Source organism: Leopardus geoffroyi, chromosome A2 (genome assembly GCF_018350155.1).
Source record: "Leopardus geoffroyi isolate Oge1 chromosome A2, O.geoffroyi_Oge1_pat1.0, whole genome shotgun sequence".
NCBI lineage: Eukaryota > Metazoa > Chordata > Mammalia > Carnivora > Felidae > Leopardus > Leopardus geoffroyi.
In genome coordinates this window covers 91,353,476-91,370,560 of record NC_059331.1, presented here as the reverse complement: position 1 = coordinate 91,370,560, position 17,085 = coordinate 91,353,476, and the positions used below count along the sequence as shown (strand labels likewise).

Genomic DNA, 17,085 nt, shown 5'->3' with positions numbered 1-17,085 from the left:
TCGGACGCTTAACCAACTGCGCCACCCAGGCGCCCCTCCATTCTTTTCTTCAACGTTTATTTTTATTTTTTTTTGGGACAGAGAGAGACAGAGCATGAACGGGGGAGGGGCAGAGAGAGAGGGAGACACAGAATCGGAAACAGGCTCCAGGCTCCGAGCCATCAGCCCAGAGCCCGACGCGGGGCTCGAACTCCCGGACCGCGAGATCGTGACCTGGCTGAAGTCGGACGCTTAACCGACTGCGCCACCCAGGCGCCCCTCCATTCTTTTCTTAAAGACTGTATATGAGTGACAGGGAAAGGAGAATGAGTGTATGAATGGAGATGGCCTGAGGGTACCTAGGATTTCCCATATTTCCCAGGGTTCATGATGCTCATTGGCTTTTCAACTCTTGTTTACTTCCTTTTCTTCCAGAGCCTGAGTCGTAAGAGTCAGCAATAATGGACTGGTGAGTAGGCAATACTGAGGTGGTACCCATCTCTCTGCCTATAAGGTATTTATTTCTGGGTAGATATAGAATTAACTGTAGTCAAAAGGAAGCCAGAGGCTATAAGTCAATCCTGCTCTTTCCTGAAGGCAGAGCAAAGATTCTGGGTTATCAGACTGAAGCCTACAGAAAATTTACTAAACACGGTTTTATAGGTTTAATTGTGTTCCCACCCCTAAATTCATATGCTGCAGTCCTACCCCCCAGGAACTCAGAATGTAAATTATTTGGAAACAGGGTGATTGCAGATGGAATTAGTCAAGATGAGGTCACACTAGAATAGGGTGGGCCTTTAATCCAATACAACCAGTGCCCTTATAAAAAGGGGAAGTTTGGAGGCAGACACACACACACAGGGAGAACACCACTTAAACATGAAAGCAGCGATCAGGTTCTTGATCCTAGGAGTCAAGGATCACCAAAGACTTCCAGCAAATCACCAGAAGCTGGGAGAAAAGCATGGAACACATCCTGTAGCACAGTCCCCAGAAGGAACCAAACTTGCCAACATCTTGACCTTGGACTTCTAGATTCTAGACCCATGATACAATGAATTTCTTTTAAGCCATCCAGTTTGTGGCTCTAGCAAACTAATACATGTGGGGAAAATTAATCTCCATTTCTCTTAAAGCTGGGAACAGGGTGAAGCAAATGAAGCACTTGCCTCAGCACATTTAAAGGGCACCAAAATAAATAAATAAATAAGTGAATAAAGTCCTCTTAGTAATCAAGATAAATAGCACCTGAACGCAATGTTTTAAAAAATTGAAAGTAATGCAAAAAATCAATGCCAAAAAAATATCAGAAGTTTAAGTAGCAACAAGATCAGTAACAGCTTCATGCTAAGCATATTGGAACATGGTTCAAAAGAAATGAAAAAATTAGTAATACTGTGTTTGTAGTGTTCTTAAAGGACACTAGGCTTATATCTAGCTTTTACTGCTATACAAAGCATCACAATCAACACCTTAATACACATACACTTGTCTAATGACATCCTCAGGCTAAATGATTAGAAGTAGAATTATTGGACCAAAAAAGTACAGATTTTATGATTTGATGCTCATCGTTAAGCTGACAAAATTTTGCTTTCACTATTGATCTGTGGATATCTTTTACTCCTGGATATAATTTGGTGTTTTTAATATTTCACTCATTTTGTGAATTGCCTATTCATGTCATTTATATATTCTTTTGCATTATTCATCTCTAAGTGTTTTATTTAAAGAGCTCTTATCTTAAGGATATTATCTGGATATTAACTCCTAGTTAATGTTATAGATATCACTAAAGGTTTCTCCAGTTTATCAGTTGTCTTTTAACTTAATATATGTTGTATTTTACCCAACCAGAAACCTGAGTGTAGGTGGAAAATAAGATGGTAGGTCGTTTTTATATGGTTACAGACTCATAAGTATTAAGGGCAGACACCTGACGTCAACAACAGGCCAGAACAGTGAAGAGCTTTTCCCTGTATCTGTTCACTGCTGAATAACTGATACACGTGTACGTAGTACATACATACTGACTGATTGGCATGGACTAATGACTTCTACTTTTTACCTAAACCAATTGGTGTTAAGTTTTTGTAACTTATAGTCAGAAAGAGTCTTGATTAGTCGGGCCACATAATTTGGGGAAAATATTTTTTTTTTTTCCTGCTAAACACAAGGAGAGATTTCCAAGGAACCTGAAGAACTGAAGAAGCAGGAGTCTCCATTTTCCTGATGTTGGAGGGCAAAGGCTCAGGTGGTCTTCTAGATGGACTAATTATAAATGAGAAAATAAACCAGGTTTTTGACATCAGAATCATGGAGGCTGTTAGCATTTACACATATCTGAAGCTCTAAGTGTAAAGGTTGGATTGGAACTGAGGGTCAAAATTTTTTGTTTACCCTCATGGAGGTCTGCCTCCAGGGAGAGAATGTGCTGATCCATTGACTTTAAGCATTCTGGTTTATGGCAATGATTTTTTATCGTATAATACCATGGTGGCATTTGGTTGGTTAATAGGAATCTTCCCTTGGGACGTGACATAGTACCAGGGACTTGGCTATTGTTACTTCACTCCAAATTTAACCTTCTCTGTTCTGCTCTGTGATGATGTGGCAAACTACATTTGCAAACTACATTTCCCATAATTCTTTGCCTATTAGGCTCAAGTAGAAGGCCCTACAGAGAAATTGGGAGTTAGGAGGAGGAGTTTTGGTGCCTGTTTGCTTGCTATTCCTGTTAGTAAGGCCTCTACATCGGCATTTTGTTCCAGTCTCCAGCTTCTTTTAGTACTTTGCTTATTTGTCTTCTCAGAGGTACCTGGAACAGCCACGACTGCCTCCTCTGAGCTTCTAGGCTTTGCTAATCTAAACTTTGTATTCCCTTGGCCTAAGGGGTGGTGGCTGCACTTATGATCTCTGCATTACCTCAGTGTTTCTATTTTGCTCTTTGGGCCCCCAAACATTTATGTAACCAATTCCTTATATTTAATTCCCTTCCTGGCTAGACCCTAATATGTAATAACAGGAATGGTCCCAGGAAATATATCCTAAAAGATAGAATTCTGGAATTGGTTCAATTATGCCTTTGGCCGTAGGTATACTGCTTAACTCCTTGGCAGGAAAGAATGAGTTACTAATAATCCATGACATGGCTTTGATATCATGATTAAATAAATGATCTCTTATGATGTGTTTGTTGAAGCAAATACCTTAGAGACCAAGTGGCTATCATACTTTTTTTTTTTTTTGGCAGTAATGAAAACTGCAAAAACTAGAAGGTAGAATAACTACTTCTGATTGTACTCATGGGTTTACTGAGGAAAAAATAGTAAATTTAGGCCTTTACACTTTCAACTCAAGACACTGTTGGATAATCAGAGTTTCTGTAGCAGTCCTAAAAGAATCTCTTATACTTTGTAGCCACTGAGCTGACTTTGCTGAAGATTAATCCATAATTTAATTGGGTAGGTTGCAGAATTACAACACCAGTTGCATTTATAACCTATCAACTTCTTGCTTGAAAGTTAGGACATTGACTGGGAAGGAGTGGGACCTGGAATGGTGTTATCTGTGAGACTCTGAGGAGACCGGCTTTTCTCACTCAAAGGTCCTACAGTAACCTCACTGATAGCAGCCTCTTAAAAAAGGCATGCCTCTGGGCACCTGGGTGGCTCAGTTGGTTGTGTCCAACTCTTGATTTCAGCTTAAGCCATGATCTTGGTGGGTGAGTTCCAGTCCTGTGTTGGTCTTTGTGCTGACAGCATGGAGATTTCTTGGGATTCTGTCTCTCCCTCTCTTGGCCCCTCCCCTCCCTCTCAAAATAAATAAATAAACTTAAAAAAAAAGTGATGCCTCACCTTGTCAAGACCTATCAACACTGTCTCTCATGGACTCTATAACTTGAGTCAGAACAAGTACAAGGTGTGAGTCAGGAGCGTATGGCTATGCTCAAAATAATTAAAAATTTTTGTTATTACATATTGGCAGAAACCTGGTGAATTTATGTGGGAATGAGTTTTCTGGTTGTTAGACTAAGAAATGGAATATAACGTTAGATTAGGCTAAATTTATTGATACGGGTTCCCAGAGCTTCTGGATTTAATGGATTAGCTCAAGCAGCTGAAAGTGGTTGTAACAGTTTGCTTGGTTGATTGATAGTCAATCGAAGGAGTCCTTGGTTGTCTACATTCAACGAGGTTGAGATGTCAAAGTTTCTGGGAATAATGCGGAGGAGGAAATTCAAAGGTTTGGAGAGGTGCAAACTTTGGAGTGGATTATTCATCTGGCAGCTTCTCACTGCTCCACCCTCTTCACTATCATACTATAGAGGGCCCAGCAATTACCCCATTCACTGAGGCATTGAGACATACATTAGTGAGAGGAGCTCCAGCATCTATAAAAAAAAAGTGCAAAACCATGGTAGCTGTTCTCTGGAGGCTAGGGATGATGACATCAGGATGCTTTGACTTTCTTTGTGCAGGAAGACACTGAGGCCCCTCAAATTTAAGTTTTTTGGGAGCAGAGGTAGAACCAGAGCCGATATCTCTTGACTTCTAGCTTGAGACTCCTTCATTAAACCTCATTAGATCCAAATCCATCATTCTTGTTCTTGTATATACTTTAAGACTCAAGGTCACTTTGGTTTTACAGGTTTATATTCATGCATATTTATTCTCTTCCTCACATATGACTTATGGGTAGAAAATGATGAGATAATCTCATAACGTGCAAAAACACAACTGCAATCCATTAACGTAGCTGCTGCATGCATGTTCATGCTGCTTTCCAGGTACAAAGACTGTGCTGAACAGTTTTAATGGAGACCTTGTGACCTGCAAAGCCTGAAAAGTTTATTATTTGGCCCTCTATGGAAAATGTTTGCCCACCCCTGCTCTAAAAATAAAAGCATTTAAGAGAAAGCTTAAATGTTTTGTGATCACTCTTCTTTTTGTCTGTATAAATTTGCTAATATTGTGTTTTCATGTTTGTAGATTTAAATTATCTATGATTTCTCTGGTCACTAGGAAACATGGGGCAATTTTCCCAGAAGACCAAACAGAATGACAATCCTCTAAAGAAGGTAGGCTACTTGAGCTCCCTTTTCTTAGGTGAATTTAATTTAATTTAATTTAATTTAATTTAATTTAATTTAATGGTTTAATTTTAAGTAGGCTTCATGCCCAGTGCGCGGACTAACACGGGGCTCCTACTCATGACCCTGAGATCAAGATCTGGGCTGAGATCAAGAATCGGACACTTAACTGACTGGTGATACCTCCTGATGATTAAGAGATAACTTTACTTTTACAATTGTTAATATTCCCTCTATTTTTAAAAAAGCCTCTTTCAATATAGCTGTATAGACCAAAAACTTAAAGACAACCATTGTTAATTGTTACTTTGGGTTCTTTACGAGCATTAATTTTAATTGAAAAATGCTAAAGAAGTACAAAAAATGGATGCATTCATTATTTTCTGATTGTTTCTAGCTTAGCCTCGTATGCAATATTTATATAATGTTTAGTCAATAAATAATTAGTTGTCACCTGCCTCTTTTTTTTCTTGTGGAACATAAGATTGTATGTTATTTTCCATAAGTCAACAAGCATGCTCATATCCAGGACAGGCCATTATTTCTGAAATTACTGAAGTCATCCTGGAGATGAAGTTGTTTTGAGATGACTGATTTTTTTCATTATCCCACCAGTCTGAGTATTTACTGCTGTGCTCCTTGTCACCGTTCATATTTTAAGAATCTCTCAGGGAAATAGAAACATAAAAAGCCCCTAGGATCCTTCTCCCTTTCAGGGCTGCTGTGACGCCCACCCTTCCTAGCTTCTGTTGAACTCCATCATGGCTTCTTGCTCAGATTTGTCTTCCAGAGAGACTCCATGAGGGAATGCTTCCTGATGGAGGAACAACCGATAGTGTGTCAGTCTGAAGACGTACTCAAACACCTTTTCTCAAGTGACTAAACAAATATGCTGATTGAATAATGATTTGATTCTTCCTTCAGCTTTGCTTCCCTTCGCTTCACTAAACACTGTATTAGTGTCCTATTGCTGCTGAAATAAATTACCTCGAATTTAGTGGTTTAAAACAACACAAATGTATTCGCTGACAATTTTTGGAGGTCAGGAGTCCAAATCGGTTCTCACTAGACTGAAATCAAGGTGACCACAGGGCTGTGTTCTTTTCTGGAGATCGTAGGGGAGCACCTGTTTTCTTGCTTTTTCCAGTTTCCACTTCGTTCCACATCTATCTTCAAAACCAGCCATGGCCTGTCCAGTCTTTCGCACATTGCATTACTCTGACACTGACACTCTGGCCTCCCCCACATTTAAGGTCCCTGTGATTACATTGAGCCTCCCAGGGACAATCCAGGATAGTCTCCCTGTCAAGATCCTGAATTTAACCACAGCTGCAACATCCCATTGGGCACATGAGGCAGCGTGTTCACAGGTTCTGGGGATTAGGACATGGGCATCTTTCTAGTGGGTGCGCTGTTCTGCCTACCACAAACACTTGAACTCAAAAAAGTAGATAATGTCTGAAAAGGAACAGAATCGTTGGGAAGATTTTGTTTTCCCATTGCTATTTCTCAGTCATACTAGTTGACTACTTCAGCTGTTGCAGTATAAAATACATTTCAGGGATGAAGTTACTATTCTCGTGTGCCTCTTTTCAGGGCTAACCTGAGGCAAAAATTTTTTAATTTTTATTTAAATTCTAGTTAGTTAACATACAGAGCAATATTGGTTCTGGGAGTCGAATTCAGTGATTCATCACTTACATACAACACCCAGTGCTCATCAGAACAAATGCCCTCCTCAATGCCATCACCCATCTAGCCCATTCCCACCATCTGGCACTTACCCACCTGCCTCCATCAACCCTCAGTTTGTTCTCTGTCCTTAAGATTCTCTCATGGTTTCTTTCTCTCTCTCCCCTCCCCAGCCCCATATGTGTATCTGTCTTGTTTCTTAAATTCCACAGATGAGTGATATCATATGGTATTTGTTTTTCTCTGACTGACTTATTTCACTTTACATAATCCTTGTCATTGCAAATGGCAAGATTTCTTTCTCTTTGATGTCTGAGTAATACTCCATTGTATATATATACCACATCTTCTTTTTCCATTCATCAGTTGATTGGCCTGGGGCAAATTGTGAACCTATAATTGAATTTGTTTGGCCTGTCGATCCACCCCATCCCCACCTCTGCCTTGTCCTATTTCTTCTTCCCCCAAACTTCTGTCTTTTCTTACTCCTGGTCTTAGGCTAATACTGATAAAGTATTTTGTAATAGGAACTAAAAAAAAAAATGACGTTCCTGAAGATATTCACAGTATCAAAAGGTTTTGAAAATCAAAAGACTTCTATATCTTTTTTTTTTTAATTTAATTTATTTTTTAAATTTACATCCAAGTTAGTTAGCATATAGTGCAACAATGATTTCAGGAGTAGATTCCTTAATGCCCCTTACCCATTTAGCCCATCCCCCCTCCCACAACCCCTCCAGTAACCCTCAGTTTGTTCTCCATATTTATGAGTCTCTTCTGTTTTGTCCCCCTCCCTGTTTTTATATTATTTTTGCTTCCCTTGTGTTAATCTGTTTTGTATCTTAAAGTTCTCATATGAGTGAAGTCATATGATATTTGTCTTTCTCTGACTAATTTCACTTCGTATAATACCCTCAAGTTCCATCCAAGTAGTTACAAATGGCAAGATTTCATTCTTTTTGATTGCCGAGTGATACTCCATTGTGTGTGTGTGTGTGTGTGTGTGTGTGTGTGTGTGTGTGTGTGTGTTTATCCATTCATCCATTGATGGACATTTGGGCTCTTTCCATACTTCGGCTATTGTTGATAGTGCTGCTACAAACATGGGGGTGCATATGTCCCTTCAAAACAGCACACCTGTATCCCTTGGATAAATGCCTAGTAGTGCAATTGCTGGGTTGTAGGGTAGTTCTATCTTTAGTTTTTTGAGGAACCTCCATACTGTTTTGCAGAGTGGCTGCACCAGTTTGCATTCCCACCAGCCGTGCAAGAGAGATCCTCTTTCTCCACATCCTTGCCAACATCTGTTGTTGCCTGAGTTGTTAATGTTAGCCATTCTGACAGGTGTAAGGTGGTATCTCATTGTGATTTTGATTTGTATTTCCCTGATGATGAGTGAGGTTGAGCATTGTTTCATGTGTAGGTTGGCCATCTGGATGTCTTCTTTGGAGAAGTGTGTATTCCTGTCTTTTGCCCATTTATTCACTGGATTGTTTTTTGGGTGCTGAGTTTGAGAAGCTCTTTATAGATTTTGGATACTAACCCTTTATCTGATATGTCATCTGCAAATATCTTCTCCCATTCTGTCGGTTGCCTTTTAGTTTTGCTCATTGTTTCCTTTGCTGTGCAGAAGCTTTTTATTTTGAAGAAGTTCCAATAGTTCATCTTGCTTTTGTTCCCCTTGTCTCCAGAGATGTGTTGAGTAAGGAGTTGCTGTGACCAAGGTCAAAGAGGTTTTTGCCTGCTTTCTCTAGAGGATTTTGATGGCTTCCTTTCTTACATTTAGATCTTTCATCCATTTTGAGTTTATTTTTGTGTATGGTGTAAGGAAGAGGTCCAGGTTCATTTTTCTACACGTCACTGTACAGTTTTCCCAGCACCACTTGCTGAAGAGACTGTCTTTATTCCATTGGATATTCTTTCCTGCTTTGTCAAAGATTAGTTGGCCGTATGTTTGTGGGTCCATTTCTGGGTTTTCTATTCTGTTCCATTGATCTCAGTGTCTGTTTTTGTGCCAGTACCATACTGTCTTGATGATTACAGCTTTGTAATACAACTTGAAGTCTGGGATTATGATGTCTCCTGCTTTGGTTTTCTTTTTCAAGATTGCTTTGGTTATTTGGGGTGTTTTCTGGTTCCGTACAAAAAAAGACTTCTAAATGTTTAAGACGCAGAATAGAGCTATAAGCAGATACTGCTTATATGCACGTAGGCCTGTGTGGTCATTTCAGCACTATGCTGGCATATACCCTGGCCCCAGACATATTTCTAGAGGTGAAATCTCTCCATATAGTGGCTTCTCAGTCCCAACTCCAAACTTTTGCTGGAGAGTCCTTCAGCTCTCAGAACATTGTATCCCTTTGTCAGAGCATGCAGCAACCATTGGGTCCCTTGTATCCCTCGTGTGAGCTGTAGGACACATGCGTGCTGCTTCAGGCTCACTTGGTGTCTTTCCAACACAGCATTATTGCTTCTGCATCATGTGACACTCCAACTATCGCCAGTCTTTCAAGGGTTGCAGATAAGATTACCAGGAGACATACTCCACGATGGAAATTTGCATGCGGAAGTTTGTGAGGAGGGCTCCCAGAATCTCCACCTGGGTGGGAGTGAGAGGAATGATGAAAGTATTGAAGCATGATGGAATGTGGCAAAGTCTCAGCCAATCCTGTGGAAAAGCTTTGAAGCTGAAATAAGCCATAAAGTTGTCTTGAGTTAAGGCAAGGGTACTAGGCATCCTATTTTGACCAGTATTGGATCAGTATTAGACCTGTATTGACCAGTCACGGGATGAGAATTGCTCCCTGCCCACCAGACCCCCTGGGAGCCATTCCCTTAGGCAGTGTGGCTCTCTTTATCTGAAAACAGTTCCCTGAGAAATATTTAGCTGTGAGCTGTCAGATATCAATACTGCCATAGTCTAAGAAAATGAGTGTGTTAGTCTTGAAGGAGGGAGAAGCTGGGGGCCACATCACAGCATCCACTATCGGGGGGAAGCATGCCATTAGCCACCCCTGACTCCCAATTGACATTCTTGGGATCCCCCTTTATTCACCGGGATGCTTACTTCATTCCCCCATTCTGTCTAGGCATTCTGCCCTGAGAGGGAGAGGAAGGGGTGTAGTCATTTGATGTTATTTCTTTATCTCCTGTCATTTTTATTTTCTACACTCTCCCTGGACAGTAAGGTGTGGGCTTTCTTTTGTCCTCCTCCTCCTCTCTGTAGTGGATTTCTCCTATATTATGTTGAAAAGAACGGTGAAGGGTCTGAGATTTTACCCTGCTTTCAAGCTAACAAGTTATAACGCTTGCCACAGTTTCTAAGGCATCTGGCAGAAGACATGAGACTCCCAAGTCAGAGACTGGGGCTTTATTACCCAAGGCATGTGAGGTAGTATGAGCTTCATGTTTGTGCCCACCCTCCAGTTCCCCCAAGTCCCATGGGACCAATGTTTACGGCTCTATATGGGTGTTATGCACAGAATGGATATATGTCAGAAACTCTAAGCACAGGAAGCCCCAAATATGCTCAAACTTGGAACCAGAGGGAGACATTTTTTTCATTTTACTAGATAACAAACAAACCTACCCTGTTCTCCAGAGGGACATACTATTTCTGTGTTTCAAGATTGTTCCTAGAAAAATAGTCCAGAGTAGAAGACTGTCAGTGCCTCTGCTTATAACATGTAAAGAAACATGATTCATGGAGAATTGACTCCCAACACACACATCCTAACCCATAAGCTATAAGCTTTTTTTTACAGCTCAGCCTTAAAGGTAGGTGTGTTATTTCTACATTGTGGAAGAAATTATCATCAGAGGCTTCTAGGCTTGACTATTGTTGTAAGAGCTTTGGGATACTAGGAACTAGGAATTTTCAAGGATAAAACATACTGGCTTGATATCTCCCAAATATTGCCCAAATTATCAACTACTTTTGTATTCTTATACATTTTCTATCTAAAACTTAGGAAGCTCACAACTGTATGATGTTTGTAACACACAGATATTGTCTTGTCTAGGACCATAACAATCTAAAGACTGCATTTACCTGAATTGACCATGTTGAGGACCACACGGTATGTTTTAAGGGTTGGGCCAGAAAGTGAGATATATCACCAGCCATATGTCTTTGGCCCACACTAGTTACACAGTCTGACCTACATGCCAAGGGTCGGGAAATATGATCTTCCTATTGACTCTGTCATATTCTTTAATAAGAATCTGTCAGTCAATAATATTTATTCATGATCAGCTTGGTGCATATCTTTGTATTAAGCACCGTGAAAGTAAGAAGAGAGTCAAAAGTTCCCATGCATGGTTGTAGAGAATGGGTTCAGGCAGGAAGTCTTTTTTGACTCATTCTGGTTTTTTTTTTTTTTTTTCCAACGTTTATTTATTTTTGGGACAGAGAGAGACAGAGCATGAACGGGGGAGGGTCAGAGAGAGAGGGAGACACAGAATCGGAAACAGGCTCCAGGCTCTGAGCCATCATGAGCCATCAGCCCAGAGCCCGACGCGGGGCTCGAACTCCTGGACCGCGAGATCGTGACCTGGCTGAAGTCGGACGCTTAACCAACTGCGCCACCCAGGCGCCCCTTGACTCATTCTGTTTAAGTAAATCATTTAGTAATAGGTTGAGTTCAGTGCTCCACTGCAAGTTAGTTTTTTAATTTTACTTATTTATTTATTTATTTATTTATTTATTTATTTATTTATCTATCTGTCATAATAAAAATAACTTTATTGTTTTTTCTAATTTGTATCCTACAAGGAAGCAATAAAATTGAGAGTGAAAATCACCTGCAATTCACTACCAAAATCAGACTTAAAAAAAATCTAATTGGCTTTATTTTTTTAATATGTAATTTATTGTCAAATTATTTTCCATACAACACCAAGGCTCATCGCAACAGGTGCCCTCCTCAATGCCCGTTACCCACCCTCCCCTTCCCCCCATCAACCCTCAGTTTATTCTCAGTTTTTAAGAGTCTCTTATGCTTTGGCTCCCTCCCTCTTTTTTTTTTTCCTTCCCCTCCCCCATGGTCTTCTATTAAGTTTCTCAGGATCCACATAAGAGTGAAAACATATGGTATCTTTCTCTGTATGACTTATTTCATTTAGCATAACACTCTCCAGTTCCATCCACGTTGCTACAAAAGACCATAGTTCATTCTTTTTCATTGCCACATAGTATTCCATTGTGTATATAAACTACAATTTCTTTATCCATTCATCAATTGAAGGACATTTAGGCTCTTTCCAAAATTTGGCTATTGTTGAAAGTGCCACTATAAACATTGGGGTGCAAGTGCCCCTATGCATCAGCACTCCTGTATCCCTTGGGTAAATTCCTATCAGCGCTATTGCTGGGTCATAAGGTAGATCTATTTTTAATTTTTTGAGGAACCTCCACACGGTTTTCTAGAGCGGCTGCACCAGTTTGCATTCCCACCAAGAGTGCAAGAGGGTTCCCGTTTCTCCACATCCTCTCCAGCATCTATAGTCTCCTGATTTGTTCATTTTAGCAAGTTAGTTTTTTTTTTAGATATTAGGGGCATATTTAAGCCCTGGAAATGATATATAAATTATGGTGTGTGTATCAGATACATGTTTTCTGGGTTCAAACATTAGGTGCCTAGATCCCTGGTAGTTATTGTGGGTAGTCCTCTACTTTCAACAGCTGAGGCAACAGAAGAGGATGAGCAGAAACACTGTAAGCAGTTGGGTATACCAGTAACAGGTTAATTCTTTGCATAAGCATAAAGAAAGATACTTCATGTTAGGCAGTCAGTGGCAACCTAAAGGAAGTTGGGATCCGGCCTAGGGATCTGGGTCATGAGAAAACTATATGAAAGAACAGGAAACAAGTGACAGGACATGATCATGGTCATCAAATTGGTAAGGACTTGTAATATAAAAGGGGGGGGGCAAACCATTGTGATTATTGAATATGTAATGATGTTAATAGCTAAAGAAAAGAAAACCTAAGTTAGAAATTGCTATGACCTCCTTTTTGCTGCAACAGACACAAATATATTTTCAACAGAGTTGGTGACCTTGTAATTATAAGATGAAAGCAAATTAAGTAGCTGCTTGCCTTCTGAGGTCCAATTTTGATTCCCCACCCCTCTTCTTATTTTTAAATGATTCAGATAATCAAGTAGACCAATGATATTAGTAGGGAACTAATACTTTTCGAATGCCTCTTATATGTTGGGAAACACACTGACACTTAAAAGATGTTTACTATTTAAAATTTTTTTTTGTTTAAATTCTAGTTAGTTAACATATAGTCCAATATTGGTTTCAGGAGTAGAATTCAATGACTCATCATGCACATACAACACACAGTGCTCGTTATAACAAGTGCTCTCCTTAATACCCATCACCCATCTAGCCCATGCACTTACCCACCTGCCTCCATCAACCCTCTGTTTTTTCTCTATTGTTAGGAGTCTCTTATGGCTTATTTCCCTCTCTCTCCACCCCTCCCTTCCTTTTTCCCCCTTTTTTCACCCTTCCCATATGTTCATCTGTTTTGTTTCTTAAATTCCACATATGAGTTAAATCATATGGTATTTGTCTTTCCCTGACTTATTTCTCTTAGCATAATACGCTTTAGCTCCATCCACATCATTGCAAATGACAAGATTTAATTCTTAATTCTTTTTGATGGCTAGGTAATATTCCATCACATATATATATATATATATATATATATATATATATATATATACATATATAATATGTATATATATATGCACATAACATCTTCTTTGTCCATTAATTAGTTGATAGAAATTTGGGCTTTCTTCATAGTTTGACTATTGTGGATAATGCTCCTATAAACATTGGGGTGCATGTACCCCTTCAAATCTATGTTTTTGTATCCTTTGGGTAAATACCTAGTAGTGCAATTGCTAGATGGTAGGGTAGTTCTAGTTTTAGATTAAAAAAAATTTTTTTAATGTTTATTTATTTTTTGGAGAGAGAGAGAGAGACCAAGTGGTAGCAGGGGAGGGACAGAGGGAGAGGGAGACACAGAATCCAAAGCAGGTTCCAAGCTCTGAGCTGTCATCATACAACCAAACATGGAGCTGGAACTCACAAATCTTGAGATCATGACCTGAGCCAAAGTTGGATGCTTAACCAACTGAGCCACCCATATGCTCCTATTTTTAGTTTTTGGAGGAACCTCCATACTGTTCTCCAGAGTGGCTGCACCAGTTTTCATTCCTACCCACAGTGCAAGAGTGTTCCCCTTTCTCCACATCCTCACCAATATCTGGTTTCCTGAGTTGTTAATTTTAGCCATTCTGACAGGTGTGAGGTGGTATCTCATCGTGGTTTTAATTTGTATTTCCCTGATGATAAGTGATGGCGAGCATCTTTTCATGTGTCTGGTAACCATTTGGATGTTTTCTTTGGGAAAGTGTCTATTCACATCTTCTGATCATTTCTTAACTGGATATTTTGTTTTTGGGATATTGAGTTTGCTAAGTTTTTTTAATAAATTTTTGATACTAACCTTTCATCAAGTATGTCATTTGAAAATATCTTCTCCTATTCTATAGGCTTCCTTTGTGAAACAGGAAACTATCAAAATCCTCAAGGAGAACACAGGCAGCAAATTCTTTGACCTCAGCCATAGCAACTTCTTACTAGACACGTTGCCAGAGGCAAGGGAAACAAAAGCAAAAATGAACAATTGGGACTTCATCAAAATAAAAAGCTTCTGCAAAGTGAAGGAAATAGTCAACAAAAATGTTTACTCTTTTAATTCTCATGAGGATGCTTTGAGGCAGGCATGATTATCCCTGTTTTATCAGAAGAGAAAACTGAAATCCAGTGAGGAACATGACTTAATGAAGGACACATGACTAATTGTGGAATTGGAACTAGAAACCAAGTCTTTGGACATGGTTCATTGATTTACATTCTAATGGTGACATAAATTTAACTGCTTCTTGTCAACCAGAGATGGTTGATATTTTGAGCAATTTATAAAGCTATATAAGGTAAAATAAAAGATTGCTTATTTGAAATCTAAAAAAAAAGGTGAAAGAAAGGAAGAAAGGTAAAATATTGAAATGCATTGATTTGGCATCACAGAAAAACATGTGTGCCTCTCTGACTCTACAGTTCGTGCTCTCATTCTCTTTCTGTCCCTTTCTAATTTATATTTCATCAATTTCTAGAAAATGATTGATGTAAATTCTTTGGCTGAGTCCCAGGAAAGTATTAATGCAGTAAAATTATTTTCAGATTTCTAGCTAAATAGATTGCTTGCCTCCAGATTGTGAAGAACCAACAACATTGGCAAAAGAAAAAAAAATCAATGTAGGTAGTACGTGCTTTTGTGCTTTATACAAATGGAATCATATTATATACATTTTCTATAGCTTTTGTGTCTGATATTATGTTCTTGGGATTTATCCATGTTGTTCTGCGTCATCTGTAGTTCTTTAAGTTTTACTGCTGAATATGCAATTCCATTGTACATATATACTACAGGTTTTTTTTATCCTTTGTATTGTTGACAGACATTTGGATTGCTTCCAGGTTTTTGCTGTAACAAATAAATTCTGGTGTGAACATTCTTTTACAAGTATCCTGGTGCACAAATGCAACTGCAGGGGATGTATATTCTTAGGAGTATAATTGCTGGGTCCTACAGTGAGTGTATCAGCTTACTGGATAATGTCATAGTGTTTTTCCAGAGTGAGAGTTGTGCCAGTTTACACTCTCAACAGCCGTGTAAGAGTTTTGATGGACTGCACGATTGATTGATTGATTGATTGAGAGTTAATACGCAATGTTGCATAAGTGTCAGGTATAAAACAATGTGATTGGACAAGCCTATAGGTTATTCTCTAGTCATGGAACAGTCTTATTGTTCCAAAATCACATCTTACCCTTGTTATTGTCACTTGACTCTTACAAATCTCATAGGTCAGTGTAGTTTAAACTTGTATGTCCTTGAAAATAATGAGATTAAACATGGTTTCTTATGTTTTTTGGTCATTCATGTTTCCACTTCTGTTACTTTCCAGGCTCTTTGCCCATTTTCAGTTGGGTTCTTTGACCTTTTATCATTGATTTGGACAAGTGGCTTTTTTTTTCTTCATATTTTCTGGACACAAATCATTTCACAGTAATTTGTGATGCAAATCTTTTATGATTTATTATTTCATTTATAAATGGATTTTTTGGTAAACACAAGTATTAAATTTTAATGTTGTCAAATTTATCATCATTTCTTGTATAGTTTGCACTTATTGTGTCTTAGTTAAGAAATTTTTTCTATTCCAAGTTTGTAAAGATAGTCGCTTACATTTTCTTCAAAAGTGTTTCATTTTTGGGGCAACTGAGTGGCTCAATTGGCTGAGCATGTGACTCTTGATTTTGTGTCAGGTCATCATGATCCCAGGGTTGTGGGATGGAGCCCCATGTTGGACTCTGTGCTGAGTGTGGTGTCTCTTTAAGATTCTCAATCTCTCTCTCTCTCTCTCCCCCCCCACCCCCCAACCCAAACCTCTCCCTGCTTGTGCTCTCTCTCTCTAAAATAAAAGATAAAATGAAATAAAGGAAAACATTGCTTAAAACAAGTGTTTCATTGTTTTGTATATGATTTTATGAATATATATGGTATGTTTTAGAAATGTAATTCATTTGTTTTCCATGTGATTAACAAATTAGAATCCATCAAATTGGGGTTTTCTTTTTTTTTTTTTTTTTAATTTTTTTTTTTCAACGTTTGTTTATTTTTGGGACAGAGAGAGACAGAGCATGAACGGGGGAGGGGCAGAGAGAGAGGGAGACACAGAATCGGAAACAGGCTCCAGGCTCTGAGCCATCAGCCCAGAGCCTGACGTGGGGCTCGAACCCACGGACCGCGAGATCGTGACCTGGCTGAAGTCGGACGCTTAACCGACTGCGCCACCCAGGTGCCCCTGGGGTTTTCTTTTATATATCAAGTTTTATGACTTATATAACCAAAAAGCCACTCCCCATTTTTAGACATTTTCACATGATATTATGTGATTATGATTATATATGTTTTCATTGAAAACTAAAGTGTGGTTAAGGTGGATTAATCTAGATCTGGTAAGCAGGAAACAGGAAAGGTGTAAAAGAGAACTTTGAGGCGAGGGAGTCCAGTTAGGAGTTTATCACAAGTTTAAGACAATTTGGCTCTGAATCATGACAGTGACATGGTAATGGAAAGGACAAAAATGTGAGAAAAGTTGCAGAGGAGGAACTCTGCGTTTGGTAAACAATTGAATATGGAAAGCAAAATAAGATAAGTGGTAAGC

At 39.0% G+C, this 17,085-nt stretch overlaps 1 long non-coding RNA gene across 1 annotated transcript; it reads left to right on the top strand.

Annotated features, from left to right (window-relative positions):
• The first annotated feature begins 410 nt into the window (after window positions 1–410).
• On the top strand, window positions 411–10,846 carry LOC123606396. Its single transcript, XR_006716262.1, has 3 exons — window positions 411–448; window positions 5,007–5,062; window positions 10,789–10,846. It is a non-coding gene; the product is annotated as an uncharacterized LOC123606396 (long non-coding RNA).
• The last annotated feature ends 6,239 nt before the right edge of the window (window positions 10,847–17,085 follow it).